The sequence below is a fragment of the Trichomycterus rosablanca genome, chromosome 3, assembly GCF_030014385.1.
Source record: "Trichomycterus rosablanca isolate fTriRos1 chromosome 3, fTriRos1.hap1, whole genome shotgun sequence".
Classification (NCBI taxonomy): Eukaryota; Metazoa; Chordata; class Actinopteri; order Siluriformes; family Trichomycteridae; genus Trichomycterus; species Trichomycterus rosablanca.
Genome location: NC_085990.1, coordinates 18,803,415 through 18,824,916, shown reverse-complemented (window position 1 = coordinate 18,824,916; position 21,502 = coordinate 18,803,415).

Genomic DNA, 21,502 nt, shown 5'->3' with positions numbered 1-21,502 from the left:
TACTACACTGGAATATACTACATAGTGTTTTAGAACTGTACTACATAGTGTTTTAGTACTGTACTACACTGGAATATACTACATAGTGTTTTAGAACTGTACTACACTGGAATATACACATACTGTGCTACACTGGAATACACTACATAGTGTTTTAGTACTGTACTACACTGGAATATACTTCATAGTGTTTAGTACTGTACTACACTGGAATATACACATACTGTATATTAGAATAATATAATGCATACTATATAATGCTTTAGTATATACTGCATACTACATACTAAGTATATATACTAATGCATTATGTTATATGTAGTATATACAGGTGCAGTATGTGGTATTCAGTATTTAAGGGTGCACTATGTAGTATGCAGTATATACTAGTGCATTATGTTGTATGCATTTTGTACTGGTGTAGTATGCAATATATACTGGTGAACTACTGTATGTAATGTGCAAAATATACAATTGCAGTATGTAGTTTACAGTATTTACTGGTGCACTATGTAGTATGCCGTATATACTATAGCATTATGTTGTACGCATATTATACTGGTGCACTATGTAGTGTGCAGTATAGACAACTGTAGTATGTCCTATGCAGTATATACTGGTGCAGTATGTAGTATGCAGTAAACAGTATTGCAAGATGTAGATGGATGGATGGATGGATGGATGGATGGATGGATGGATGGATGGATGGATGGATCATGAGGGAAATGATTAAAATTATATACTGGTGCAGAATGTAGCTTGTAGTATATACTGATACATTTTGGAGTATGAAGTGTAATATAATGCAAACTACATAATGCACTAGTATATACTGCATACAATATGAGTATGTAGTGCATTATGTAGTATTCTGTATTTACTGGTGCAGTATGTAGTATGCAGTATATACTGGTACACTATGTAGTATGCACTAGATGCCTACCCTGACCGAGGAGCTGAGGTGGTGGAAAGTCATCTCTAACAGGCTGGTTTAAAATCCCTGGACAAAAATAAGGAGTGTTGCGTTAGGAAGGGCATATAGCATCTATAAAAACTGCGGTGGTAAATAAGACAGCGAATGAATATATTGAACAGAGGATCAGTCAGAACAATATAGCATTCATTTTCAATGATCCTTCCCTCTAAACAGACAACCTGAACCAAACCATGCCAGCAAAATGCCATCCACAGCATCACAGAGCCAGCAGACATCTTCAGTCTAGAGGTCGAGCATTTAGCCCTGTTACGCAGCCTTTGTGATTAAACCTCATGGGCTTGCTAACCTGCCATCTTAATCCAAAGTCGAGGTCAACTGGGTCTGCTGAGCTATTTTTTAAACGCTTCAGGGCATGACAGAATGTTAATTGCTTGTACTGTATCATGCACATTGTTGTTTGTACGTAATTAATCATTGGTTTCTTGTCAATTTACTTTATTAAAACCTCATAATAAGGGGTTACTGATGTTTGTTTTTAATTAAAAGTGTCACTTATTATAAATGAAACATTCTTTTAACCCTTGCTCACTTTTAATCAGGGGGTATGAATTCAATTGTAAGTACTTACAATTGAAGTTTGCATTTAGCTGTCTAGTTTTGTTTGATGTTTTGGAGAATAAAGTATATAATCAAAGGTAAGTGGACAAATTACCATAAGCAAACCTTGGGCATCAATATAAATTTATAACAGACTCCATTCTCTGGGGAATGTGTCTGTGACAAGTTGTTCCCATTAGGCTAAAGTACTGCTGGGACAGTGGTAGCCTAGTGGGTAGAGTTTTGGGCTATCAACTAAAAGGTTGAGAGTTCGAATCCCAGCTCTATTTTGCAGCCATTGTTGGGCCTTTGAGCAAGGCCCTTAACCCTATCTGCTCCAGGGGCACCATACGATGGCTGACCCTTCGCTCTGACCCCAGCGAAGAAAGACTTTTGTTGCACTGTACGTAGATCAGGCACTGATGTTGGATGAGTAGGCCTTGCAATGAGTATTCCAGTTCATCCCAAACGTGTTAAGTTGGGTCAAGGCTTTAAACCCACCATTGTGGTTCCTTTACACCACACCTGTCAAATCGTGTCTTTATGGACCCTACTTCGCGCATACCAGCTCACTCATGCTCACTCAAGTTGGAGGCATATAATTTATTTAATATAATTATGTTATACACCTATTATAAATTGGTGTGGCTGAAAGACTTAAACTTGATCATTTAAAGGAGTGATGAATTATTAAATATTTTTTATGTTGTATCTAGTTAAATGTGTGAGTCCAAAATATGGGTCTAGCTAGTTCCTGTTCACAAAGCTGTGAGCATTACAAGGCTGAAATAGATAGAAAAGTTCATTAGAATTGTTTTTGGATCAGTGGAGAGTCGACAGTTGTACCAACCACAACCAAACTGTGAGATCTTGCATACAGAACAGTTAATAACAGTCCTGAAATGCTTTTAAAATGTTTTCCCCGAGCAGGTTGAATTGTCCTGAATGCATGGTAGTGGACGCATCTGCTTACACTGGAAGCTGGTGGAAATAGGCAATGACTAAATAGGCTAAAATGCAGTAAAAATAGTTGCCCTTACTCACAAATTCATGTTACTGCTACAGAACAATTAAGATAATCGCCAGGTGGCACGGTGGCTCAGTAGGTTGCACTGTCGCCTTACAGCAAGAAGATCCTGGGTTTAATCCCCAGGTGGGGCGGTCCGGGTCCTTTCTTTGTAGAGTTTGCATGTTCTCCCTATGTCTGTGTGGCTTTCCTCTGGGAGCTTCCCTCCATAGTCCAAAAACATGCAAGTGAGGTGAATTGGAGATACAAAATTATCCATGACTGTGTTTGACATTAAACTTGTGAACTGATGAATCTTGTGTAATGAATAACTACCATTTCTGTCATATATGTTACTAAAGTGTGTAAAACATGATGTTAAAATCCTAATGAATAATTAAAGATAATGAGTGCTTCTAATTCTTACCATGTTGTGGGATTCCTGACCATTCTTGACCAGCTTTGTAGTGAATGAAGTGGTCCAGCAATCCTTTTGAATAGTAAAAGTTAAGATGTCTCAAAGAAAGTAATAAATCTTTGTATTAATTCTTTTTTTTATTTAATTAACCTCCACAATCTTTAGAATTGTGCCAGCCAAGAGATGACAAGTAACCAAGAAGGCTTTTATTTGGTATCTAATGTGAATGAGAAGTTGGATCACAGTATAAAATAATTTTGAATGACCTGAGATGTGATGTAACCCTGGTAGTTCAGTGGATGGGGGTCTGGTCATCTAGCCATCCAAGCCAAGTTCAGCTGCCCTTATGATGTTTTAGGAACAGAAGATTAAAAAGATCCATTAAAATATATACGTACTATTAAATACACTGATCAGCCATAACATTAAAACCACCTCCTTGTTTCTGCACTCACTGTCCATTTTATCAGCTCCACTTACCATATAGAAGCACTTTGTAGTTCTACAATTACTAACTGTAGTCCATCTGTTTCTCTGCATGCTTTGTTAGCCCCCTTTCATGCTGTTTCTCAATGGTCAGGACCCCCACAGGACCACTACAGAGCAGGTATTATTTAGGTGATGGATTGTTCTCAGCACTGCCATGGTGGTGGTGTGTTAGTGTGTGTTGTGTATGAGTGGATCAGACACAGCAGCGCTGCTGGAGTTTTTAAATACCGTGTCCACTCACTGTCCACTCTACTAGACACCCCTACCTAGTCGGTCCACCTTGTAGATGTAAAGTCAGAGATGATCACTCATCTATTGCTGCTGATTGAGTTGGTCATCTTCTAGACCTTCATCAGTGGTCACAGGACGCTGCCCACAGGGCGCTGTTGGCTGGATATTTTTGGTTGGTGGACTATTCTCAGTCCAGCAGTGACAGTAAGGTGTTTAAAAACTCCATCAGCATTGCTGTGTCTGATCCACTCATACCAGCACAACACACACTAACACACCACCGCCATGTCAGTATCAATGCAGTGCTGAGAATGACCCACCATCCAAATAATACCTGCTCTGTAGTGGTCCTGGGAGAGTCCTGACCACTTAAGAACAGCATGAAAGGGGGCTAACAAAGCATGCAGAGAAACAGATGGACTACAGTCAGGAGGTGGTTTTTATGTTATGGCTGATCGGTGTATGTTATTACATATATCAGTGAAGGCATATGCTAGCCTGTATTCTCCTACATTAATAATGATCTGGGAATTGGCTTTGACTAAATTGCATACAAATGAGTAAAACTGATTTTCCATCCAGATTTCTTGTACAAAAAGCAATACATTATTAAGACTTGCTTATAAACTCCATGTTTGCTTCTGTTTATTGGAGTGTTTGCGCTAGTGTTTTCTGTATTCATTAGCTATGTTTCGAGTTCTCTTGGTCTGACTTATATTTACAGTAATGAATTTCTCAGTGATTACTCCGATAGTCAGTTTTATGAGTGTTTTTTGTGAAGACTATGCTCACTGGAAAAGCCCAAGTGAGCGTATTATTTACAAGTATTTTATCATTGCTGGCTCCACTGTGTTGCAGCGTTCATAAAATTTTAAATAAACCCATTTATTACTAAATTTTTTTCTTTCCTTGTTTCACATAATAGCTTAAATTACACCTGCTCTGAATAAATGGTTATATTCCAAAACTTCCTCTATCTGTTTTTGTTTTTCTTAATCTAATAAAAATAACATATGCAAACCTATTTCCAATAAAAAGCCTTTACTATTTTAATTCATGAAACTACTTGAAATTTTGTGTCCATGTATCCCAGTTTTATCCTACTCTAAATCATTTATCATCTTTGGGCTTCTGACAATACCAGTTTATGTGCTTGCTCGTGCCATATTATGCTAAATTTGCATCATTGTTTATTTTCATTTTGGTGGGGGGTTTGTGGGTCCTAATGGGATCTAACTGCTTTCTTTTGAATCTGTGTCTTGTAGTTTCATCTCTGTTTCTCTATTCTCTTATTTAAATGGTGCTTCTTTCTCTGATCATACACTATACAGTATATACATAAATCAGTCGTATGTGGAGTATTGTCACATGATTTTGGAGTGTGGCTTGGGAATTTGTGGCATTTGTAAGATTGGGCACTGATGTTGGACGAGAAGATCTGACTTGCAATTGACATTCCATTTCATCCCAGAGATGTTCAGGTGGGTTGAGGTCAGGTTTCTGTCCAGGCTACTAGAGTTGCCAAAACAGACTTGACAAAACAGGTATTGGGCTTCATTTGTACACACAGTAAAAGTGGGATTATTGGATTTTATTTTCAATTTTTTTTCCCAATCTAGTTGTATTCAATTACCCAATTGCATTGCGCTTCCTCTCTACTGATGCTGACTTCCACTCCTGACCGAAGAGAGCTTGACTAACACACATGTGCAGTAGCCGACTGCATCTTTTCACCTGCACGAGGCGAGTTCATATGTGGATCAGACACGCACTCAGAGAACCCTGCACTAAGCCCTATTATTACATATTATTATGGGTCGTAATTGCATCAGTTATGAGGAACCCCCTCTGGCAACCTCCATACAAACGAGCCAATCATTGTTTGCGTAGGTGCCCAGCTTGCCATTAGCAGAGCTGAGGTTCGAACTCACAAGTTCGAGAAGTCAGCTCTGGGGTGCTAGCACTCAATGATATAAACCATTATGTTGAATATCTTGCTGTGTGGTTGAAACTGCATTTATTTTGAGTTCTTCAGTCTCTATAAATCTTATGAATGCCATTATGAGAGCTTAATGCAACCATGATTTGAGCTGGTTCTGTTTTGAAAGGCAGTGATCCAATTAACATCATAGTATACCAAGTCATGTATCAGCATAAAAATTGTGCCAATGGTGATTTTCCATTGATTCATTTATTATTGTCTGTTTTACCACCGCTTTATGCTATTTAGGGTTGCACTGGGTGCGATTCACTGGGCGAAATATAGGAAACACCATGGACAGGTTTCCAATCAATCACAGGGCACACACACACACAGGGCAATTTAGTACAGTGGTACCTTGTTTGTTTGTTTGTTTGTTTATTGGGATTTTAACATCATGTTTTACACTTTGGTTACACTCATGACAGGAATGGTAGTTACTCATTACACAAGATTCATCACTTCTCAAGGTTATATCGAACACAGTCATGGACAATTTTGTGTCTCCAATTCACCTCACTTGCATGTCTTTGGACTGTGGGAAACCGGAGCACCCGGAGGAAACTCCACACAGAAAGGACCCAGGTGGTACCTTGTAACTCAACGTCCCCTAAACTCAAAATCTTTTAAACTCAACGCCCTTCATCGAGAAATTTGTACCCTTAAACTCAACCTTTTTCTTATACTCAACGTGTGTGCGACTGCCGCTTTGTTCAACACCCGGCTTGAGCAGTGCAGTAAAACGTCATCAAAGTGCGAATATGTGGAATAGTGCAATTGTGTGGAATAACAATCAAATCCTGTCTGAAAGCGTCCACATATATCTGTGTTTATCTGGATTTTCCTCACTGTTTCACTTTTAAACTTGTGCTACAGCTCTAGGTTCTGATAAATTGTGAGCATCAGCTTTTCATAGAGTCTCTCCACTTATTAAGATGTATAAGGAAACAATAAAGAAGTAAAGGTAAAGTGCAGGTTTTATTGTATTTTTTTTATGATTTTTAACAGTTTTTAACTGTATTTCAGTGTTTTTTATATTATATTTGTGTTATTGTCAGTGTATCAGTGTCAAGAGCAACCCCATTATTTTACATTAGCCCAAAATATATGCAGTTCCACGGGACCATGGAGCACATTAACAGGTATTCCATACATCCTTATGGGAAAAAATACCTTAAAACTCAACGCCACTCCCAACTGACGTGTTTCAAGGCACCACTGTACATTTAATATAACTTGACTGCATGTCTTTGGACTGTGAGAGGAAACCAAAGCTCATTGACACAGTAAGAACATGCAAACTCCACACAGAAAGGACCCACACTGATCCACCTGGGAATCAAACCCAGGACCTTCTTGCTATGAGCCACCGTGCCATCCCTATTGGTGATTTTATTATTTTATTTCACTACTCAGTGCTGTGCATGTTGTGTAAGGATGCAAAATGGAGCCTTATGAAACCGCTGTTCCTGCATACGTACAGTTGTAGAAAACTTCAGTAGTTTTTAGCTCTTAATGTCAGCTTGATGCCTGAAGCAGTTCTATTTCAGTAACAGAATCATATCAGTGTTTAAAGGAGAATTAAATATTTTATATGATTGAATTTAAATCCTCTGAATTGTTTAATGTTGTTTGTTTATTAGGATTTTAACATCATGTTTTACACTTTGGTTACATTCATGACAGGAACTGTAATTACTCATTACACAAGATTCATCAGTTCACAAGTTTATATCAAACACACTTATGGACAATTTTGTATCTCCAATTCACCTCACTTGCATGTCTTTGGACTGTGGGAGGAAACTGGAGCACCCGGAGTAAACCCACACAGACATTTTCAGCATTTAGCAGACGCTTTTATCCAAAGCAACTTACCTTATACAGTCTAAGCAATTGAGGGTTAAGGGCCTTGCTCAAGGGCCCAACAGTGGCAACCTGGCAGTGGTGGGGTTCAAACCAGCACCCTTCTGCTTACTAGTCCAGTACAACTGTCCCAACTGACATGGGGAGCACATGCAAACTCCACACAGAAAGGACTCAGACCACCCCACCTGGGGATCAAACCCAGGACCTTCTTGCTGTGAGGCGACAGTGCTCAGTATACAGTATAAAAAAATCAGTATACTCAGCAGTATGAATGCTATATCCCATCTGGCCTAGAGAGAATGGATGAAAAATAATGTCATAGTAATGATTGAATTCATGAATTATGACATTTCTGATGCCAGAATCCTGAAATGTTTTAATTTACAAGGTAAAATGTTTAGTAAGTAGCTCTTCTTATTGCCCATGTTTATTAAAGGAACTTAAAACTATTACCTTTATTGGTCAAGAAGACAGATCAGCACAGTGCCGGGAGGCTGAAAGCAGTTAAATGCTTTTCCATAAAAGTAAATAAATGAAAATAATTATTTGTAGTGATTAAGAGTGCTGGTCCTGGCACATTTGGCACCCTCTGAAAAATTAAACTCACCCACCCACCTGGGCCTAGAGTACCAAATTCAAGTCTATTATTGTAATTAGCAGATACACAGAAAGACTTTGAGTGCTGTGATGCATTCCAAAAAGCATTTACTTTTAAACAGCATTTGTTTACTTTAAAACACATGAACCACAAAGACTTGTGGGAGCTTCAGTGGTGGAATTTCGATGACTGTTTTGGAAAGGTTTGTGGATTTCAATATCTGTATATGTTTAAGTGTTTTCTTTTACCCCCATTTTCTTGCATCTTCACCTCTTCCTCCCAATCTACTCAATCTAATCTACTGGCTGCACTTTTTACCTGTCTTAAAGAGAGCTGTATCAAGTCAAGTCAACTTTATATAGTGCTTTTTACAATAGACATTGTCTCAAAGCAACTTTACAGAATCTAGGACCAACAGACCAAAACCCCTGTTGAGCAAGCCGAGGGCGACAGTGGCAGGGATAAACTCCCCTAAAATTACAGGAAGAAACCTTGAGAGGAACTAGATTCAGCAGGGACCCATCCTTCTTGGGTGGCCTGGAGAATAATTTGAATAAATATAATTCAGTCCAGTCTGTGATGAAGTCTGTAGTGAGTTCTTGACATTCTTGGTGCAAACACGCCAGGTCTTCGTCACATCTGGCAGGAGCAGCATTGTTGGCACGGCAGTCTCGACCTTAAGCTCGGGTGGGTAAACAGGTTTCCATCAGAACCACCTCAGGGTAAAACAACAGAAAATGTAGTTAAACATGTAAAATGTGAATGAAGTAAGATGTCAGTTTTGCAGAGAGTAGCTTTAGACTCCGGCTCCCCTAATTATTACAGCATAACTAAAATGGAGAGCGAACAGGTAACAAGGTCATGAAGGCTTTCACAGGACATCAGCGCCCACCTCCCCCACCATCATCAAACCTGAGTGATCGGACAGGAGAGGCAAAACGACAGCAACCCGACATCCCTGATCACCACAAGTTTCTATGACCAAGAACCCCCATATCATATACAAAGAAACACACTACCTGCTGAGTCATCACCCCTCAGTTATTTAATTATCATTATTTTTCTCTGCAACCCATTTTTTGGCTTGCAACCCTTGAAAAGCCCTGCATTAGACCACTGTGCCATATGAGCACATCTTACTAAGGTATATTAAATTCCGTCTCTATTTCATGTAACTTATTAACTTGTCTACTGTAAATCTTTAAAACATACAGGTTGTTACCTTGGTTGTTGAATAGGTTTGTCACTCTCTTTTACAACCACTTATTTAGCAATTCAAGAGGTTAAACCTATATTAACATTTACATTTTCGGCATTTAGCAGACACTCTTATTCAGGGCGACTTACAGAAGTGTTTCCACAGTAAGCATTTTTTTTACTCTAGTTTAAGTAAACAACAGCTCAAGAACACATCTGCTGAAACCCTGTTAAAAGAATTTTTTTTAAGAAAATAATAGTATTATTAAGTACAAGTCAGCTTAAGTGTTTAGTAAAGAGGGGGTTTTTAATTGTCTTTTGAAGACAGCAAGAGACTTGGATGTTCGGACATACAAGGGAAGCCCATTCCACCACTTGGGTGCAAGTACAGAAAAGAGCCTTGATGCTTGTCTTCCTTAAGTTCTGGGTGGAGGATCAAGACGAGCGAGACTAGTGGCTCGAAGGTTGTATGGTACAGACCGGGTTTTTATGAGTTCTCTTAGGTAGTTTGGAGCTGGTCCATTTTTGTCTTTGTAGGTGAGCATCAGTGTCTGAGACTAGTGGCTCGAAGGTTGTATGGTACAGACCGGGTTTTTATGAGTTTTCTTAGGTAGCTTGAAGCTGGTCGATTTTTGTCTTTGTAGGCGAGCATCATTGTTTCAAACTGAATACGGGCAGCTACAGGAAGCCAGTGAAGAGAACGCAGCAGTGGGGTGATGTGGCAGTGTTTAGGTTGGTTGAAAACCAGGCGAGCAGCTGCATTTTGAATGAGTTGCAAGGGTTTAATAGTGAACATGGGAGCTCCTGCCAGGAGGGAGTTGCAGTAGTTACAAGTGACTGGACAAGAATCTGAGTGGCTTCCATGGAGAGAAATGGACAAATCTTCTTGATGTTGTAGAGGACGAACCGGCACGATCTAGTCATGTTGGCTACATGAGGAGAGAAGGTCAGCTGGTTATCCAGGACAACACCAAGGTTTCGTGCCTTGTCAGATGGTTTGATTTGAGAGTCATCAAGAGAAATGACTAGGTCTTATTAAGCCAGTTTATAAACACATGTACTGCACTGGTATCCCACCATTCTCTGAAATAGTGAATAATACTACAGTGACACTAACTTACTGTCTGTGAAAGATCTAAAATTGAGACTGAGATACGCGGCCAGTAAAACATAACAGTTCTCTCTCATATGTACAACATGCAAATCACAGGCTAATTTACGTTAAGGTTTACCTTTTAATACACAAAATAAAGTAAAACCAATCCCAAATTCATCACCTAAATAACAAGGAACCCTACTAACCACAGAAAATGAAATATGACTTCCTAAAAATTGCCCCCAATAACTCCAAAAGCAAGGGGAGCTCTGTCAGAAAATGCCCAACTGCTGCTCTGAAAACACTGAACAACAGAAGAACTCACAATAGCCATTAACAAATCATATTTACATTTTCAGCATTTAGCAGACACTTTTATCCAAAGCGACTTACAGTATACAGACTAAGCAACTGTGAGTTAAGGGCCTTGCTCAAGGGCCCAACAGTGGCAACCTGGCAGTGGTGGGGTTTGAATCAGCGACCCTCTGTTTACTAGTCCAGTACCTTAACCACTATAAATCATATAACACTGCAGTCAAACTGGATATGATACATTATCTAAAACAATACATATGAGACAGTTTCTAAAACAGCTCCCTCACATCGCTCTCTCAATGCTCCTAAATAACATAAAGATCATATGGTCTACAGGCAAGATTCTAACACAGTGAAAGGAAGTGACAGGTATTCCCTATTCCCAATCCAGGGAAGGACCACTACTTGCTCATAGCTTTGACAAACCAACCTCTGGATGATGAATATACTAAAACAGAAAAGACAACTAGATTCCTAGGACTAGTAATGGACAGCAAGCTTCATACACCCCATTTAACCCTTTAAAGCCGGCCCATTCAAATTTCAAAACAATAATTTCGATGGCTTAAAGCCTTATATCTCCGCCGTCCGATCACTGATTGTAAATCTGAAAACTGCCCAAGGTAGCTGACAACCCAGGCTAAAAGGCAATATCATTGGTCAAGCGGTTTGTGTCGTGGCTGTTTTGCATATTTAATGAGAAGGAGGAGATTTTTTTTAGGTTGATTTTGAAGGTTTTTTATAAACATTTATTATATTACACTTGAAAAACATTGAGTTTCATATAATTTTAAAGAACTGATTCTCCTGGTTATAATGGTGTGTATATGTAGTCTTTATTTTCCATAAAAGTACACTTTCATTGGTGTATAGTGTATGCTGACATTGGTAAAAAGTTAAGTAAAAAAGGAGCAACACGAACATTCTAAATTGCTAAATGACACCTTCTGCTAAATTGATTATAACTTTTGAATAGAAGATGATAGATTCAAAATTATTTTCTTGACAAATGGCTCACAAAATTGCAAACATTTTATATGTTCTATATTTTTCTCTATATTGCACAGAAATGTGTTAAAAATGTAAGTATTTATGTATGAAATAAAAATGGAGAGGTTTTTTAGGTAGATTTTTGAGGATTTTTGTATTGATTTGGTTATATTACACTTAAAAAACCATACTAATGGTGTGTATATATAGTCTATGCTATGTACGGTATTTACACAATAAGGTTTTTTCTATGACTATGTCACATAGTGTCCGAAAATGGAATGTTCCACTCAGGCATGAAAGGGTTAATTGCTAAAAATAAATGTCAGAGGACCTATCTCTATTAAAACACCTATATTAAACTATAACCCCATTGCAACTACTAAATACCATCCCACAGAACATCACCTGTGAAATTCCTACACTTTGAAGAAAAATAACCTGTGTTTCACATCAGGAGTCAACAAATAGGTCTCCAATATACCATCAAGCTCTGAGAAAAAAACAGAAAACCCAGTTTATTCATCTAGTCATCAGAATGCCTTTATTTGTCATATATACATACGTATACAGATGTACAGTACAACAAACCAGCCAATCTACCTACACAAGATGCCTACTGGGGTCAGAGTGCAAGCTGGGGTCAGAGCGCAGGGTCAGCCATTGTATGGCTCCCCTGGAGCAGACAGGGTGAAGGACCTTGCTCAAGGGCTCAACAGGATTTGAATTCTCAGCCTTTCAGGTGATAATCCAAAGCTCTACCCACTAGGCTACCACTGTTCCCTTGATTATTCTCAATAATCAGTAGACACATCTCTGTAACATAAAACCAAACCAGGTCAAACCAATTGGATTGCGGGCAAAACCAGTTGATATATCTACACAAGATGCCTACTGGCCTTTAAAACCCAACACACAGATAATGATTAATAGGAGAAAAAATGTCTTGTCAATCATGTGATTCACCACTTATAATAACACATATTTTAATGAACTCCCTACTATTAACCATATAAGATAAAACTAATACAAAAAAGAGAACTTACAGGACCTATTTGAAAAGACTCCACCCAAGAATATTCTGGACACCTCAAACACTTAATATAACCACTACAATCTCATTTTACAAAGAATTGAATTTCAATGTAAACAAGTGTATGCCATGAATGTAGCCGAATATGTGTTAAGGTGGCAATAAACTATAACAAACTAACTTGCTACAAAGTAATAATGTTATTGTATTGTCTCTCAATAGTCTCCTCCTCTATCAATAATAAGAAAGCTGATTGAGATGAAGCCTGTCTGTTTTCAATTAGCTGAACTGGCTTACCAATTAAATTGTGTTTTGTGCTGTTAGTAAATTCTCCTTTGTGCATTATCATGTTCTGTTTTATGATCTGAAATGATTTAGTGTGACAACTATGCAATAACAAAAGCAATCAAAAAGATGGCAGGTGCTTTTTCAAAACACAGTCATTATTAGAAACTGACTGATAGACTGATTGTCTGAACTTGAGGTGGGCAGAGTAGCCAGAAACCTTTATTAAGGCAAATTACTGTTAAGGAAAGATTGAAATAAATCATCAAGAATTGTTTTTCTTTGCAATTACAGTAATACAGATGATTGGAGATTCAATATTCATACAATAATTAAATGGAAATAAATAAAACAAACATATTACGTTATACAGAAGATATTTGTTCTCTTTTGGCTGCTCCAGTATTAGGGGTATCCATGGTGGCTCATTGATTGATTGATTTTGACTGATTGATTGATGTACTTTATTGATCCCTGAAGAAAACATTGCAGAAACTCACCCCCACTAAAATACTGGTCAGCATACTGGTCAGCACACCTGAATTGGCACCGTTTTGAGCTGGATGACCATCCTGATGGAAGCCTTCCAGGTTTGGGACCAGCACTGTCAATGGCTAGGCTGTTCGGCCAACCCCCTCAGACATAGCCAATCAAGTGTAGACTGTGATTTAACCCTGTAGACTCAATTATAATTTCTTTAAAAACATAAATTAATCTTAATTAATATAATAAATATATAATTTATCATATTATATTAATATATATTAATAAATTTCATATTAATTATTTAATTATTAATCACTTAATATATTATGTGTGTAAATATAATTTAGCTGCAAGAAAAAATGCTTGTGGACCTTAATTATTTATTAATTAATATTAATTATTTAATATTAATTATTAAATATATTATACATATTATGTGTGTTAATATAATACAGCTGCAAGAAAAAATGCTTGTGGACCTTGTAGTAAACACTTACTATAAAATGTGTTCTATTCTTTTATAAGTCATAATTTTAAACTAACACATTCTGCCCAATTATATAACAAAACAAACTGTATGTTTTACAAACTGATTCATCATTTACAGCCCAGGCTGTAAACCACTGTGTGTAATAACTACTAGAACTTTCTTTAGCACCAGTAACTTTCCCAGATCTGCTGATTACATTTCATACTTTGTTTCAGATGAAGTCAAGGCCTTTTTAAATGGGCACCAGAAAGTCACCAGCTGTAGTAACAAATATTAGCAACAAATCTAATTATAGAACTTTCTTCTGCACAAGATTATAATAATTCATAATTTAATTTTTCCAAACATTTAGTCAAAAAAAAGTCACAGAAAGTCTACTGAAACAAGGTCAAAAATATTTGGACACTTGTTGGACATACTATTCCAAATCTCGCTCTCACTTTCTAAGCTGCTTATTCTAATCAGGGACAGGGGTGCTGAAGCCTATCCCAGCTCTCCGTGAGTGCAAGGCACACAGAAACACCCTGGACAGGGCACCAGTCCATCGCAAAGCAGACATACACACAAACTTTAACACATTTAAACCATAACACAGAGACACACACATCTAAGGGCAATTTTTAGTATATCCAATTAACCTGACTGCATTTCTTTGGACTGTGGGAGGAAACTGGAGCTCCCAGAGGAAACCCACGCAGACACGGGGAGAACATGCAAACTTCACACAGAAAGAACCCGAACCACTCCACCTGGGAATTGAACCCAGGACCTACTTGCTGTGAGGCAACAGTGCTATCTTTTGAGCCAAGATGCTGCTCTATGTGGACATTGGAGATAATAATTTTGGGAATATCTTTAAACTGATAACTGATAAGTTTAAATATGAAACATGTACAAATAGATTAAAAACATATTACAATACAACATTAAAATGATAAAAACAGAAAGAAAGAACATTACACTTCTTCCTAACAACATTAGTGTAGTTATTATAACATGATGCGGCACGGTGGCTCGGTGGGTAGCACTGTCACCTCACAGCAAGAAGGTCCTGGGTTAAATCCCCAGGTGGGGTGGTCTGGGTCCTTTCTTTATGGAGTTTGCATGTTCTCCCCTTGTCTGTGTGGGTTTCCTCCCACAGTCCAAAAACATGCAAGTGAGGTGAATTGGAGATACAAAATTGCCCATGACTGTGTTTGACATTGAACTTGTGAACTGATGAATCTTGTGTAATGAGTAACTACTGTTTCTGTCAGGAAGGTAACCAAAGTGTAAAACATGACATTAAAATGCTAATAAATAAATATATATTATAAGATGATAAAGAGTTCAACCTTTACAGTGGGACATGATGCAAAATATACAAATTATTTATCAGACAAGAAATATTACACACAGATTGACGTGCAGAGTTTAACAGGCATCCTGACTCCATAGTGACACAAAACAGCTTCTGCTTAGTAGTTTAATGCATAATAGTTCCATCAATTTTAATTTAAATTATGGATGGATGGATGGAAGGATGTGTGGATGTATGGATGGATGGATGGATGGATGGAGAGATAGATAGATAGATAGATAGATAGATAGATAGATTGATAGATTGATAGATTGATAGATTGATAGATTGATAGATTGATAGATTGATAGATTGATAGATAGATAGATAGATAGATAGATAGATAGATAGATAGATTTCACGCACCAATGTTGGATCAGAAGTCCTGACTTAACATTAACATTTCAATTTATTTTAAGTTCATTTAATAAGCTTGGGGTCAGGACTTGAGCAGGCCACTGGAGTTTCTTTACCCCAGTGTAATCAAACTGTGTCTTTTTGAGCACAGGGGCACAGTCATGCTGGAAGAGTAAAGGGCCTTTTGCCGAACTGTTGGTGCAAAGTTGGAAGCCCATAATTGATTTTATATAACTGTTAATGGATTGTATTATTGCATTTCCTTTAAGCGACAGGAGACATAGGGTATTGGAGAAAGTTGACCATTGTGGGCAACCATTGCAAAGGAATGACAATGTAGAGACATGACATGACGATTAACTGTTTTTATACACCTGTTATATTAAACTTATGTCACTGTATGCAAGCTGTTCAATTATTGTAGTCTTCCTTTCTCATCTATCAGGTAGGACGGCACGGTGGCTCGGTGGGTAGCACTGTTGCCTCACAGCAAGAGGGTTCGATCCCCAGGTGAAGCGGTCCGGGCCTTTTCTGTGTTGAGTTTGCATGTTCTCCTCGTGTCTGTGTAGGTTTTCTCCGGGAGCTTCGGTTTTCTCCCACAGTCCAAAGACATGCAAGTGAGGGGAATTGGAGATACTAAATTGTCCATGACTGTGTTTGACGTTAAACTTGTGAACTGATTAATCTTGTGTAACTGAATGTAACTAAAGTGTGTAAAACATGGGGTTAAAATCCTAATAAAAAATTAAATAAATAAATTCTCATGTAAACTGTTTTACAGGCTGACTCCAAGAATCAAACTTTTTGCATGCTTGTTTCAAAGTTGTCGGAAAAGACAAATGCATGGCTAGGCTGGTTTATGCATGGAATTCTAAAACCATGTGTGTATTGCTATAAATCATGTAGTGATGTTAACGTCTAAATAAGCCTAATTATGAGAGCGTGAGAAATACCAACTGAGTCTACGTGCGAGAGAGAGAGAGCGCAAATGAACGCATAGGTGAGCGAAAGACAGAAATAATTTGCCTTGTTGTCATCATGGAGCTCCCATGAGAGCTTGTGCTCAGGCACTAATCACTGGAACCACCATGTACGCCAGCAGCTGGTGGTCCCTTGTTATCATCTCACTGTTAAATTACCAGCTATGAATAATGCGTCGCAGCTAATGTGGCGATGGCGAGGACATCACTCTCACAGAGAGCAGCCTTGATAACTTCCTTAATCCAAATCCTCTTCATGAACAGGTATTTAAACCCTATCTGATAATTAATTAATAAAAGTCCTGATTGCATGCTGGGTAATTTGTCCCCTGAGGTTTGTTCCTCCAGAGAATTCTAGGTACCCGAGATGCGCTAGCTTACTCTCCCACAGGACATGTAAGAAAATTATTATAAAGGTCTCTCAGGTTGATGAATAGGTCATGCTCGTTTTTGTTTAACACTGATTCTGTTCTCCGTATAGAAATGGAGGCTAAGAAATTTTACCCCAGGCTTCCTTTTGTGTGCGATACAACTGAGAGGTTTATTCTGGAATTTATGATGTATCTTTGTCAGACTTATTAGCAAATATAATGTATGGAAAGTGGCACAATAGACCTTTGATGTAGGAAACATTCAGTTTGCAGGTGTGTGGACAGGTAGATGTGCAAGTGTGTAAATAAGAGATGAAGGGAACATCACAATGTGGAAAATACAATATAAATACTACAACCCCAAATCAGAAAAAGTTGGGACAGTATGGAAAATGCAAATAAAATAAAAATACAGTGTTCCTTACAAGCTTAAGCTGAACGCCTGTGATCTTCGATCCCTCAGACAGCACTGCATCAAGAACTGCCACTCAACAATAGCTGATATAACCACATGGGTGAGGGATTAGGCAAACCTTTGTCAAGCACTACAATACAGAGTTACATGCACAAATGCCACTTAACACGTTGCATGCATTTTTCAACAAGACAATTCAAAACCACATGCTGCACACATTACAAAGGCATGGCTGCGAAAGAAGACGGTACGGGTACTGAACTGACCTGCCTGCAGTCCTGACCTGTCCCCAATAGAGAATGTGTGGAGAATTTCGAAATGAAAAGTGAGACAAAGACGACCACGTACTGTTGTACATCTTAAGACATGTTTGCAGGAAGAATGAGACAAAATAAAAGCTGAAACACTAAATCACTTGGTATCCTCGGTGCCAAAAAGAAATGGCAACATTACAAAGAGGTAAATGCTGTACTGTCCCAGCATTTTTTGGAATGTGTTGCAGGCCTGAAATGCAGGAATGGATGTTTATTAATAAATGAAATGAAGTTGAGCAGACAAAACATGAAATATCTCAGATTCATCCTGTCTGCAATTAAATTTTTTTTATTATTATTTTCATGCTGTCCCAACTTTTTCTGGTTTGGGGTTGTATTTCTGTTTAAAGTAATCCTTAAACAATAAAAATTACTTGAACATTGTATCTAGATGATATATACAGTACATATGTAGCAAATTTTGTCAATTTCTTTGAACTGATAACTCGTAGTATCAAAATATAAAACACATCATATAGTTTGTATATAAAACATATATAATAGAGAGAAAGAACATTACACTTCTTCCTAACAACATTAGTGTAGTTATTATAAGATGATAAGCAGAGTTTAACCTTTACACTGGGACATAATGCAGAATATACAAATTATATTTCAGACAAGTAATATCACACACAGATTCACATGTGCAGAGTCTAACATGCATCCTGACTCCATAGTGACACAAAACAGCTTCTGCTTAGCATTTTAATGCATAATAGTTCCATATTTTTTTATATGGATGGATGGATGGATGGATGGATGGATGGATGGATGGATGGATGGATGGATGGATGGATGGATGGATGGATGGATGGATGGATGGATGGATGGATGGATGGATGGATGGATGGATGGATGGATGGATGGATGGATGGATGGATGGATGGAAGGAATTGGTGAGTGGATGAATGGATAGGTGGGTTGGTGGGTGGACAAATCAATGGATGGATGAATGGATAGATGGATTGATAGGTAGATAGATAGACAGACAGATAGATAGATAGATAATTGAACAAAAAAAAGAAAGGAAGTGGAACAATAATAATACCAAATAATAATAGCACAAGGTTTTTCTGTCTGGGTTAGATTTGCTAAGTGCTCTGTAAACATATACATGCTCATTGAAAGTGGGTAAGGGTCAGTCTTAAATTAATGATCAATAAGAAAAAAGTAACTGATTAATCAATTAATGTTCCAGTTCATTCCAAAAGCTGTTCAGTGGGACTGAGGTTGGGGCTCTGTGCAGACCACTGGAGTTTCTTTAAACCAAGTCTTCGTGTCTTTATAGATCTTGCTTCGTGCACAGGGGCACAGTCATGCCAACACTAGAAATAGCCTTTTCTAAACTGTTGCTGTAAAGTTGAGAGTTTATTTATTTATTTTTTATATTTCCCCCTTTTAGCGCATCCAATTTCTGCCCGTCAATCATCCTCTCACTAATGCTGGTCCCTGCTCCTGATTGGGGAGGACGAGGCTGCTCCACGCCCCATTCGACATGTGCACAGCAATCGAACATCTTATCACCTACACTTGACGAGTACAGTGCAGTACAGCGCTGTGTATGCAGAGCCACACCCTCTACCGCACTCCTTTCCCATCTCCGTGCAGGCGCCACCAACCAGCCAGCAGAGGTCGTAATCACACTAGTCTGAGAGAGAGTCCCCATCCGGCTTAATCCCACCCCTATCTGAACAACAGGCCAATTGTTGTTCATGTGGCAGCTCAGCTTCAACTGGCAGGCAGAGCCGAGATTCAATACGATGTATTTGAGATCTCAGCTCTGGTTGCAGCGTGTGCTTTTACCGCTGCGCCACCTGAGCGGCATAATTTATTTATTACACCTGTTAGCAACTGTTGTGACCGAAACACATGAATTTAAAAATTAGAAGGGGTGTCCTAATACTTTTGCCCATATAGTATGGGTAGGGATGGCTTTGGATAGATCTTGGATTAATTCATGTGCATCAACTGGGTTAAGAATAGTAACGATGTACCAGACTTTATTACACATCATGTCTGCCTGGTTCAGGTGCTGCCGGTCAATAAAACACATGCAGAGTTGTTGCTGGGTAGTAGTTTGTGCAGCTGGCTGCTTGTTTGGAGGTCATATGTACAAGTTTAGAGGAGTTCTGATTTATATAAATGAAGAGCTGGGTGCAGGCGGTCTCAGCGGTGCTGGGCTAATTAAGAAACAGGGCTAAACGGGGAACAGTCACCTTGTGCTCCTCTAGGATTGACTCCAAAGTGTAGACTTCCTTGCTCGGTGCTCAGGTGCAGCTCTGGACTGGATCCCCTGTTTACCTCTGCTCCTTTTCAATAAACTTTTATTGATCTCTTAGCGGAAAAGCAGACAGACAGCTGAAGTGAATGATGCCCCAGCCTGGCTTGGTGCTCCTATAAATGACAACTGTGACTTACTGCCTCAAAGCCATCGCTCTCTCTTTCTCTCACTTCATAAATTCGTCAGCCCTATCAGTGTCACTTATGTCCCTTTCCCTCCCTCGTTTCTCTCCATCCATCCCTGTTTTACGGCAGATGCTGTGGGCCAGTTAATCCCGTTATCTGTACAGAGGCAGGACTCGCGGCAATACACACTCGCTGAAGTTTTACCACTGTAATCAAGCAGCTTGTACACACCTTCCCCCGCACAGCAATTAACTTGCCTCTCGACTGGCCCGAGCACCTCTCACACGTGTGCCCCGACATTCACTTCAATCAATTTGTCAGCGTGGCTACAAGATTGACAGAGCGAGGGTATCAAGTGTGAGCGAATATCGAAATGTCAAGCATTGGAGTGCTATTGTGTGGAGGTGAACACAGATGCCTGGAGCGAGACGGTCCCTGCTTGACAGCTTTTATTTGTGTACTGATGTCTATGCAAATGGAGAGGTAGACAGGACAAATAGACAGAGCGGTACAGAGATGAGATGATCGAAAATGAAAACTACTGATTTGTTCATTAATCAACGTCTTCATATTCTACATAAATAAAAAAATAACCACATTCATGGTACACCTGCAACAAACCTTGCCTTTTGACCACATATTTGATCAAAAGAAACCAAACATAACACTGTAATGCAAACACTACGTTTACACCCTTTCTATAGGTGTAACTTGGTGGGTTGCGCCTTGCCAGAGGCACTCCAGGTGAAAGCCCACACCTGTGAGGTTGTATTATGTGAACCCGATTGCATAATGCTTAACCAACATAGGACAATACCGTGGCTAAAGAGTCAAACAAACAAAGAAAAAAGATGACAAGTAAAATAACCAGTAGCTGTAGGGACATACGCCTACACTGCCCCCAGCAAACATCAAAAAATTAGGTAGCGATGTGCTCGCCCCGCAAGGCCATCAGTGATAAGACCCTTGAGAAATGCACAACCACACTGGTAATTTTAAAATAAAAGCATTAGAATTAAAACCAGTTGGTGCCCAGGTTTCGCAGCAGGATATTCCTCTATCAAACCAACCCCGAGATTCTGAACTTCTCGGTTTGAAACTCGGCGTTGCCACAAGTCGGCTGGGCGCCATCTGGCGGGCACAATTGGCAGTGCCTGCAGCAGATACTAATTGGGCCGTATCTGCAGGGTGGACTATGTGTGGGTGGGATCTTCATACGCTGTGTAGGGATCCTGATTGGTGGAAGAGACGCCTGTGCAGAATGCAGGGGTAAGAAGAGGAGGGCTGTGCACGTGTCTG